Here is a 9,407-nt window from a genome sequence, read left to right on the forward strand (position 1 = left end):
GGGCAATCTAATCAAGTCAATCCGCTGCCTTTCATTATCCTTTGATAATCTCCTTCAAAATCTGGCCTCCTGATACCCCTTCCCCCTTTGCCTTTCTCCTTTGGGGGTCCATGTGGTGCTGTGGAGTTGATCCCATCCCAATGTCAGCCTTTCCCAAGGCCCTGGAGATCACGATGGGTTCAGAAGTGGACTAGAGACCTAAGCTGGCCCAATCAGCATGTTACAAATATGGGATGAAGGTCAGGAAGCTGAGCCTGGAGGGCCCTACAAAGAGATGGGAAAAAAACTGGCTTCCCAATGACATCAGCTTTACCTGAAGCCACTGAACCTCTGAACTTTTTAGTCACGTGCGTCAGTACCTTCCTTTGATTGTTGGAGCCTGGTTGATTTCAGTTTTCTGTCACTTGCAACCACAGCCTCTGAAATAAGACATCTCTCAACATTACCGCACTTGAACTTACGCTTTAGCCATGCCCGACAACCTGCAGTTCGCTTGGAGTCTGTAGATGCGATTCCTGATACCTGGGATGACCATCTTCCTTGTTGACGAATTCTCATTTGCCTCACAAAATGAAACTCAGTTTCACCCTGTCTAGGACCTCTGCTCTCCCCCATCTCAGCACTGATCACACTCTAATGTAACCACATACCTGTTTACCTGTCTGTCTCCTCCTTGAGGCTGTGAGTCCTGAGAGGGCAGAGCATCTGTCTTACTCACCTGTGCACCCCCAGCCCCTCTCACTCCACAGGTACCTACACTGCCAGGTCCCAGGAAATCACTTCTGCCAAATCTCCCCTGATTTTACCAACGTATTAGGATCTCCTTGTAGGCAAAGATTTACAATAATAATAGAGAATGCCAACTTCTGTGAGTGCCTATTATTTCTTTTTTTCACAGCTATATTCCCCAGACCCTAGATTAGCACAAGTACATAGGAAATGCTCAATAACTATTGTTGAACAAATTAGTGGATGAGTAACAAACAAATTGAATGCTCATAGGTTCCAACCCCAGTGTGCAAAATGCTGGCCTAAATTATCTCATTTTCCTCCACAGTAGCCCTGTGAGGTAGGTATTCTAATTATCTTCATTTTACAGATGAGGAGCTGAGGCTTCAGAAGGTGATCTGCCTAAGATCATAAAGCTTGAAAGTGGCAGAACTGGGACTGGTTTCAAGCCAGCTGATGCCAGAGTCCTGCTTTTTATATTCCTGTGTCCATATCCTTCCAGTTAAGATGCATTTGGCTGCGGCAAGAGGCACCATCATTTGATGGTGCTCTGAGCAAAGTGGACACTTTATTGTTTCTCCTAAGAAGTGTGGAGGTCAGTGTCACCACTGACAGTGCTCAGTGGTCACCAAGGCCTCAGGTGCTTCTCATCTCTCAGCTCTGCTTCTTCCATGCATCACAAGTTCCCCCCTCATGGTCCCCAGATGGCTGCAGCTGCTCCAAGCATCTCACCCTTGGAGGACAATTTCCAGAGTATGAGGGAAGGGACATAGAGCAGGGGCTTTCTCCTTGGCATGTCTCTTTCATCAAAGAGAAAAACCTTTTTCAGGAATTCTTGATCAGGCCTGTGCCCCTTAAGCCAATCCCCTGCCATGACACCCAGGGATCTCCACCCATCACCTGAGCAGCTGGGGCTCTGTCAGCAAGGAAGAAGGAAACATGGCTGTTGGGTAGACAGGCAACCCTGCCCTCTGCTGCCCTCCCCATCCCCCTGGCACCCTCTGTGCACTAGAGTTTTCAGAGATATTTGTTGGCTGAACTACAAACAGAAGAAGCAGGTAGGGGGGTTCTCTTCCCTGGCAGACTTGGGTTATAGCCCTGAAGTCACGGCCTCCAGGTGCCCACATTTCCAAGGATGAAAACCAGCAGAGAGGGCTGCAGTTCCTGGTGGAAAGCAGGCTCACTGGACCCAGTGGTCCAGTGCAGAGACAGATAACCTGGAACAGACAGACAAGTGGATGGATTTTGCAGGTTAGATGTATGCAATCATTCGTTCAACAAGGGTTTATTGTCCATCGTCTCCTCTGACTCCTCCCTCTCCTCCACAGCGTCTTAACCGGCTGATATTGTGGACAGGTTGCCTAGAGACTGCTGATGAGGACGCTGAGTCTGCACCTTGCTTCAGCAGAACGGATGCCAGGAGAGATTAGCAATGTCTGTCATGGGCACAGAATGAGCGGCAGAGAGGCAGAGAGAAGGAGAGAGTCCAGGAAACAACAAATTATGGAATGACTGTGACCCTAAAGAGGGGACCCCAGCGTGTTAGAGGTTAACTTGTGTCCTCCCCCAAATTCATATGTTGAAGGCCCAGCCCCCAGTACCTCGGAATGCGACTTTATTTGGAGATAGGATCTTTTTTTTTTTTTCGGTACGCGGGCCTCTCACTGTTGTGGCCTCTCCCGTTGCGGAGCACAGGCTCCGGATGCACAGGCTCAGAGGCCATGGCTCACGGGCCCAGCCGCTCCGCAGCATGTGGGATCTTCCCGGACCGGGACACGAACCCGCGTCCCCTGCATCGGCAGGTGGACTCTCAACCACTGCGCCACCAGGGAAGCCCTGGAGATAGGATCTTTACAGAGATAATCAAAGTGAGGTCAATAGGTGGGCCCTCGTCCAGTTTGACTGGTGTCCTTATAACGATGGGAAATTTGGAACAGATAGCCGTATACGGGGAACAGCACGTGATCATGAGGACAGCCATTTACAAGCCAGGGAGAGAGGCCTGGGACAGCTCCTTCTCACACAGCCCTCAGAAGGAACCAACCTTGCCAACACCTTGATTTTGGACTTCTGGCCTCCAGAACTGTGAGACAATTAACTTCTGTTGTTTAAGCCACCCAGCCTGGGGTGCCTTGTTACTGCAAAACTACTACATGGGGAAACAGCCTCTGGGCTCAGGGCTGTGTGTGTTCAGATTGGGCACGGCTTACCTGGACCAAGACCTGAAGAGGCCGTGGGCCTCCAGGTCAGGCCATCTCACCCCCTTCCCACCTTTGGGCCCATCTCTGGCCTTGGCATCCTTGGCTGTCCAGGAGGGATAGACTAGATGACCACCTGGCCTCCTAACCAGCCCCGAGGCTGACGAGGCCAGCTGTCACTGTTAAATCCAGCCACCAGTTGTTGCCTTCTAATGCCAAGGGTGGGGCCTGTGGACCTTGAAGTTGAGAGTAACATGTATGACGTTTAACTGCCTTGTATTAGTTATGCCACAACTGTGCTGTGTAACAAAGGACCCAAAGCTTCTGGGAGTCAGAATCTCAGGAACGACTTCACTGGGTGGTTGTGACTCGGGGTCTCCCATGGGGTTGCGACCACGACGTTGGCTGGGCTTCAGTCCTCTGAAGGTTTGACTAGTGCGGGACGATCATCTTCTAAGGTGGCTCACTCACTTGGCCAGCAAGTGGAGACCGGCTGTTGGTGAGAAGCCTCAGTTCCTCACCTCCACGCTGCTGCTTGCGCACCCTGACGGCATAGCGGCTGGCTTTCCCCAGAGGGAGCAATGCAAGGGACCAGGGCAGAAGCTTGGTCTTAAGTGTTGATAACCTGACCTTGGGAATCACACCCTGTCACTTCAGAAGTATCTTATTGTCACATACGTCAGCCCTACTCAGTGTTGGAGGGGACTATGTAAAGGCATGAATACCAGAAAGTCACCGGGGCCATCTGGGTGGCTGGCTACCGCAGGCTGGATAAGAGATCTGGTACCAGAAGGGATTACGGGGCAAAGGGTCACGAAGGAAGAGTCTTACGCATTGATCTTGGGACAGATGGAGCCTTGGGAGTGTATTAGTGTCCCAGGGCTGCCATAACAAGTTAACACAAACTGAATGGCTTAAAACAACAACAATTAATTTGGGCCAAAAGTCCAAATCAAGGTATTGGCTGGGTTGGTTCCTTTCAGAGGCTCTGAGACAGCTTCCATTCCGTGCCTCTCTTCTAGCTTCTGATGACTCCCAGAAACCCTTGGCATTCCTTGGCTTGCAGCCGCTTCCCTCCAATCTCTGCTTCTGTCTTCATATGGCCATCTTCCCCCTGGATGTGCGTCTCACATCTTCCTCTGTTTTCTGTTACAAGAACGCTGGTCCTTGGATTTAGAAGCCAACCCTGAATCCAGGATGATTTCATCCTGAGATCTTTAACTTAATTACATCTGAAAAGATCCTATTTCCAAATAAGGTCACATTCACAGGTACCAGGGGTTGGACTTGGGGACACTATTCAACCCACTACAGGAGGCATCCCCATGGGGGGGCTGGTTGATGCCATGACCTAGTATCTCCACCTGCTTTGGCTCGGGTGTCACCTCCTCTAGGGAGCCTGCTACCTCTCCTTTGTGCCCCGCAGCACCGGTGCCTGGTACCACCATTGCACCGTTATTCCTTCAATGAACATTTCCTGAGCACCTGCTCTATATCAGGCACTGAGCTGGGTCCTGGGAGTTCAGAAGTTCAGGTTGCCAGATTTAGCACACAAAAACACGAACACCCAGTGAAATCTGAATTTCAGATGCAGAGTGAGTTTCAGTTTGCCCCCGTATTGTGTATTGTATCTAGCAACGCTAACAGCAGCGGGGGAGAGAAGCACAGCCTTCAACTGAAGGAAGCCTACAGTCTTGTGGGGGAGATGGCAGGGGGACAATAAGGCATCAGGAGACCCAGGGAGTGTGCCCGGGCCAGCAGGAGTGAGAGGAGTAAGAGGAGGCTTCCTGCATCTAAGCTGGGACCCCAGGGGTGAGGAGGAAAAAGAGTTTCCAAAGGTGGGGAGATGGGGCCCTTGCCAAGCGGGCAACACCGAACATGCAGTCCCTAACCCTGAACAGAGCCCGCAGCCTCCGAGGGCTCTAACTGGCCCACCAGATGTGCATTTTAGAAAAGAGGCAACGTATGGGGTCACAAGTGCCAAAGAAAAAGAGTGTTTCAAGGAAGGGGGAGAGAAGAACAGGCCAGATGTGGCAGGGAGGCCCTGAAGGATCAGGACTGAGACGTGTCCCTTGCAGGTAGCAAGGCTGCTGGAGGCCTCGGGAGAGGCTTCCGTGGGGCGCTGGGAACAGAAGCGAGGCTGCAGCGGCTTGAGAGCAGGCAGCGTCAGAAGCGAGGAGGAGGTAGAGACAGGGAAGGCCGCTTTCTCCAAAGGTTTTTGGGTGGAGCGAGGTGGAGAGCCGGGAGAGCAGGGTTGAGGAAGGCTGGGGGAGGACGGGGTGACTGAAGGGAAGGACCCTGAGGGGAGGAGTCTCAGCAGCTCTGCAGGTGGCAGGGAGGGGAGGGTGGAGTGCATTCAGATTCTTTTCTGGTCTTTTTGTCTTTTCTTCTTTTTGAAATGGAAGGACTCTCCTTGGCCAGCTGATCACAGTCTGCCCATCCATCCCCCACTGTGCTGTGAGTGCCGTGACAGGCCACCTGCTGGGCAGGGCTATCTCCCAAGGCTGTTCCCCAGCACAGAAGACTACAGTGTCAGGCAGCCCCCAGGCCTCCGCTGAGCATGTGAGTGAACAAATAGTCGGGAGCGGGTGAGAGCTGTGGACTGAGGAAGGCGAAGCATGGTGTTTGGGGGAGCGGCTGTCTTGGAAGGAAGGGGAATCCAGGAAGGAGGTGGGAGGGGTGCAGGGCCTGGGAGAGAGGGGAGACAGTGTCCCCATCCTGAGAGGTCAGAGGAGGGTGGAGAAGGTCGCCTGGGTTCCCTGCATGCACAGGAGCTGGAGGGCCTAGCTAATGAGTCCGGCCTAGACAACAGCCTGGTCACTAGGGGCAGAGGTTTGGCAGCGAAGGGAGGGAGGGTGATGAAGGGGATGGGGTGGGGTGTGTGTAGGGGTGGGGAGATGTACTTTTGTCCCAGGGAGGGGGTTCCTTTCCTGCCCCAGGCCATGCCAGGTGCCTTGCAACATCATCTCATTTATTTATTTATGTTAAAATATTTATTTATTTGGCTGTGCCGGGTCTTAGTTGCGCACATGGGATCTTCGCTGCAGCATGCGGAAATCTTTAGTTGCAGCATGCAGGCTCTTAGTTGCGGCATGCGTGTGGGATCTAGTTTCCTGACCATGGGTCGAACCTGGGCTACCTGCATTGGGAGCACGGAGTCTTAACCACTGGACCACCGGGGAATTCCCTCATCTCATTTAATCTCATGAATTCTCACCACCTCTCCTGGAAGATGATGCCGCTGATGAAGATGACTGCTGTTGGTGGTCTCGCTTTATAAATAAGGAAACTCAAGGCACCTTGACTAAAGTCACAGAGGATGGAAGTAGCACAAAGGACATTTAAACACAGGCCGGCCGGTCTGACTCCAAAGCAGGCTCAGTCCTCCACCCCACGAGACCAAGGAAGCCCTGAGCAGGAGTGAGCCCAGAATTGGGGGCAGCCCCCAGGGAGAAGGACACTGCTGTGGGGCAGGAATAGGGCACTGGGCCTTCTCAGGTCTCTCGGGGGCCTAGGTGATGTCACCCCCCCAAGGGCCTACTGGGCTCACCTCCCGGGCCTTGTCTGGTGTCCAGCAAATTCCTGCAGCCTGGGGAGGATGGACCCAAGAGTGAGGAGTGGCAGAAAAGACAGGGCACAGGGCATCACAGTGGCGGGCATCTGTTCCCTGAAACAGCTGACCATGAAGTTCAGTGTGGGTGAGGAGACAAGAGAAGCCAAAATAGGGTGGGGAATTGCACTTTGCCCCTCCTCCCTCTGTGAATCCCCTTGCCCCACCCCTTCATGCTTCCTTGGCTGGCAAATACCGTTTCCTCCCCTGGGATCTGCTTGCCTTCTTCTCCTTCTCCTCCTCCTTCAAGGGCAAGCTCAGAAGCCCCCTCTTTCTACCTTGGCCACCCTCCTCCCACCCTTAGCTCCCTCTTCTGGCCCCCAGCGTGCTAGCAACCAGATTTTCTGACCCAGGAATGGGATGTAGGCCAAAGAGTGATTCATTCTAGTCTACCTACATTCCCTCCACGGTCTCACCCAGTCTCATCCAGCTTTAAATACCATCCAGACCTGATTGCGCTGAAATTTGTAACTCCAGCCTGAGTCTCTCCACTGAGTTCCAGACTCTGATTACTCCACATCTCCATGTGAATATCTAAAGAGACATCTCAAGGGACTTGCCTGGTGGTCCAGGGGTTAAGACTTCGCACTTCCACTGCAGGGGGCATGGGTTTGATCCCCGGTCGGGGAACTGAGATCCCTCATGCTGCTCGGTGTGGCCAAAAAAAAAAAAAAAGTCTCATACCTGACGTGGCCAGCACTGAAGTCCTGATCTTCCCCTCCCCCACCCACCTTGCTCCTTCCAAAGTTGTTCACATCTCAGTTGAAGTCACTCCATTTTTCCAGTAGCACAAGATACCTTGAAGTTATCTTGACTCTTCTCTTTCCCTCACACCCCACATCCAGTCCACAGGCACGTCCTGTTGGCTCTACCTTTAACGCGCATCCACATCCTGAACTTTTCTCCCGCCTCCGCTGCCATCCAGCTGCTGCAAGCACCAACCCTCTCGCCTGGATTATAGCGGTGGCCTCTGCACTGCCTCTCCTTTGACCTTGGCCCCTACACTCTTTTCTCAACCCAGCAGCCAGGGGGTCCTATGAGCACATAAGCCATTCCTAATACTCCTTCCAAACTCTCTAATGGCATCCCAACTTGCTCTAGTCTCGGCCAAAGTATTTTTTTTTTCATAAATTTATTTATTTATTTTGGCTGTGTTCGTTCTTCGTTGCAGTGCTCAGGCTTCTCATTGCGGTGGCTTCTCTTGTTGCCGAGCACGGGCTCTAGGCATGCGGGCTTCAGTAGTTGTGGCGTGTGGGCTTCAGTATTTGTGGCACGCGGGCTTAGTTGCTCTGTGGCATGTGGGATCTTCCCCGACCAGGGCTTGAACCCGTGTCCCCTGCATTGGCAGGCAGATTTTTTTTTTTTTTTTTTGCGGTAGGCGGGCCTCTCACTGTTGTGGCCTCTCCCATTGCGGAGCACAGGCTCTGGACGCGCAGGCTCAGCAGCCGTGGCTCACGGGCCCAGCCGCTCCGCGGCATGTGGGATCTTCCCGGACCAGGGCATGAACCCGCGTCCGCTGCATCGGCAGGCGGACTCTCAACCACTGCGCCACCAGGGAAGCCCCAAAGTCTTTTAAAACATACAAGCCCTAAATGATTCTCTCCTTACTTGTCTGATTTCACCTCCCACTCTTCTCCCACGGGCCCACTCTGCTCCAGCCACATTGTGCTACGTGTAGTTCTTCAAACATTCCAGTCATGCACCTGCTGGGGAGTATTGCACTAGCTGTACCCCCAGCCTGCAATGCCCTTCCCCCAGATATCCTCACCTCCTTCAGATCTTGACTCAAATGTCACCTTTTGTTTGCCTTCCCTGAACATCTTAGTTTAAAACTATAAACCTGACTTTCCCCATCCGCCTTCCCTGCTTTATTTCCTCCATAGAACTTATATCATCTAACGTGTTACGTATTTTACCGGTTCATTCATTTAGTTTATTATCTGCCTCTTCCTTCTAGAATACAAGTTCTATGACGGCAGTGCCTTTTCTGTTTGGTATTTTCTTTGCTGCCTGCAGCAGCGCCTAGCATATGGTTACTGCCGATGTTGCTTGAGTGGCTGTTTGGGGGCCACCCCTGTGCTGAGCACTGATGATGGGATAATGAGCAAAACCTGACAAAGCCTGTGAAGCTTGTCTTGGGCAGCGGTTTTCTGATTTTCATGAGTACGACCCTATCTGGGAAGTCCTAGCAGAGAAGACTCTGGCTCCACCCCTGGAGATTCTAGGGTAGGTCCCGTGGTGTGCAAAGTGCACAGGCTCCCCAGGTGATTCTGATGCGGGTCAAGTGGGGGTCACAGTGGTCTGCTGGGATAGATTGAAGTTAATATTGTTCAGGACGCCTAATGTCTCATTTTCACAGCACCTTCCACTCCCCAGTAAACAGTTGTTACATGCCTGTCTCACCTCTAAACAGTAAGTTTTGGACTGGGATGGCATGTTGCCTCTTTCTGTGCCCCCTGGGCTCTGCACAGCGTAGGTGTAAGTGCTAGTCAGTGTTTGAGAGAGCGAATGAATGGAGGGTGAATGAATGGTTAGAAGAAGGGTGAATGAATGGTTAGAAGAAGGATGAATGACTCTGGTTAGAAAAGGAATTTCAAGAGTTCACTATCTAGAAGGTGGGAATTTTCTAAAGACTTCCCCTGTGCCAGAGGGTTGTAGGAGGGACTGGTATTTAAGAGGTCGTGACGCGTTTGGTTGTCTGGGAAGGTGGCTGCTGCGCAGGCTGACCCAGGCGGGCGGGGGAGAAGCGGCACAGAGCGCAGAGGCGGCGCTGCCACCCACCCAGCTGCCCAACGGCGCGCTTCTCTCGGTGCGGCACGGCCGTTGCCATAGCTACAGACACAGCCAACCGAGGAGGGGGCGGGCCCGGG

Source organism: Aethalodelphis obliquidens, unplaced genomic scaffold (genome assembly GCF_003676395.1).
Source record: "Aethalodelphis obliquidens isolate GAN/ISIS:26980383/991018 unplaced genomic scaffold, ASM367639v1 scaffold69, whole genome shotgun sequence".
Classification (NCBI taxonomy): domain Eukaryota; kingdom Metazoa; phylum Chordata; class Mammalia; order Artiodactyla; family Delphinidae; genus Aethalodelphis; species Aethalodelphis obliquidens.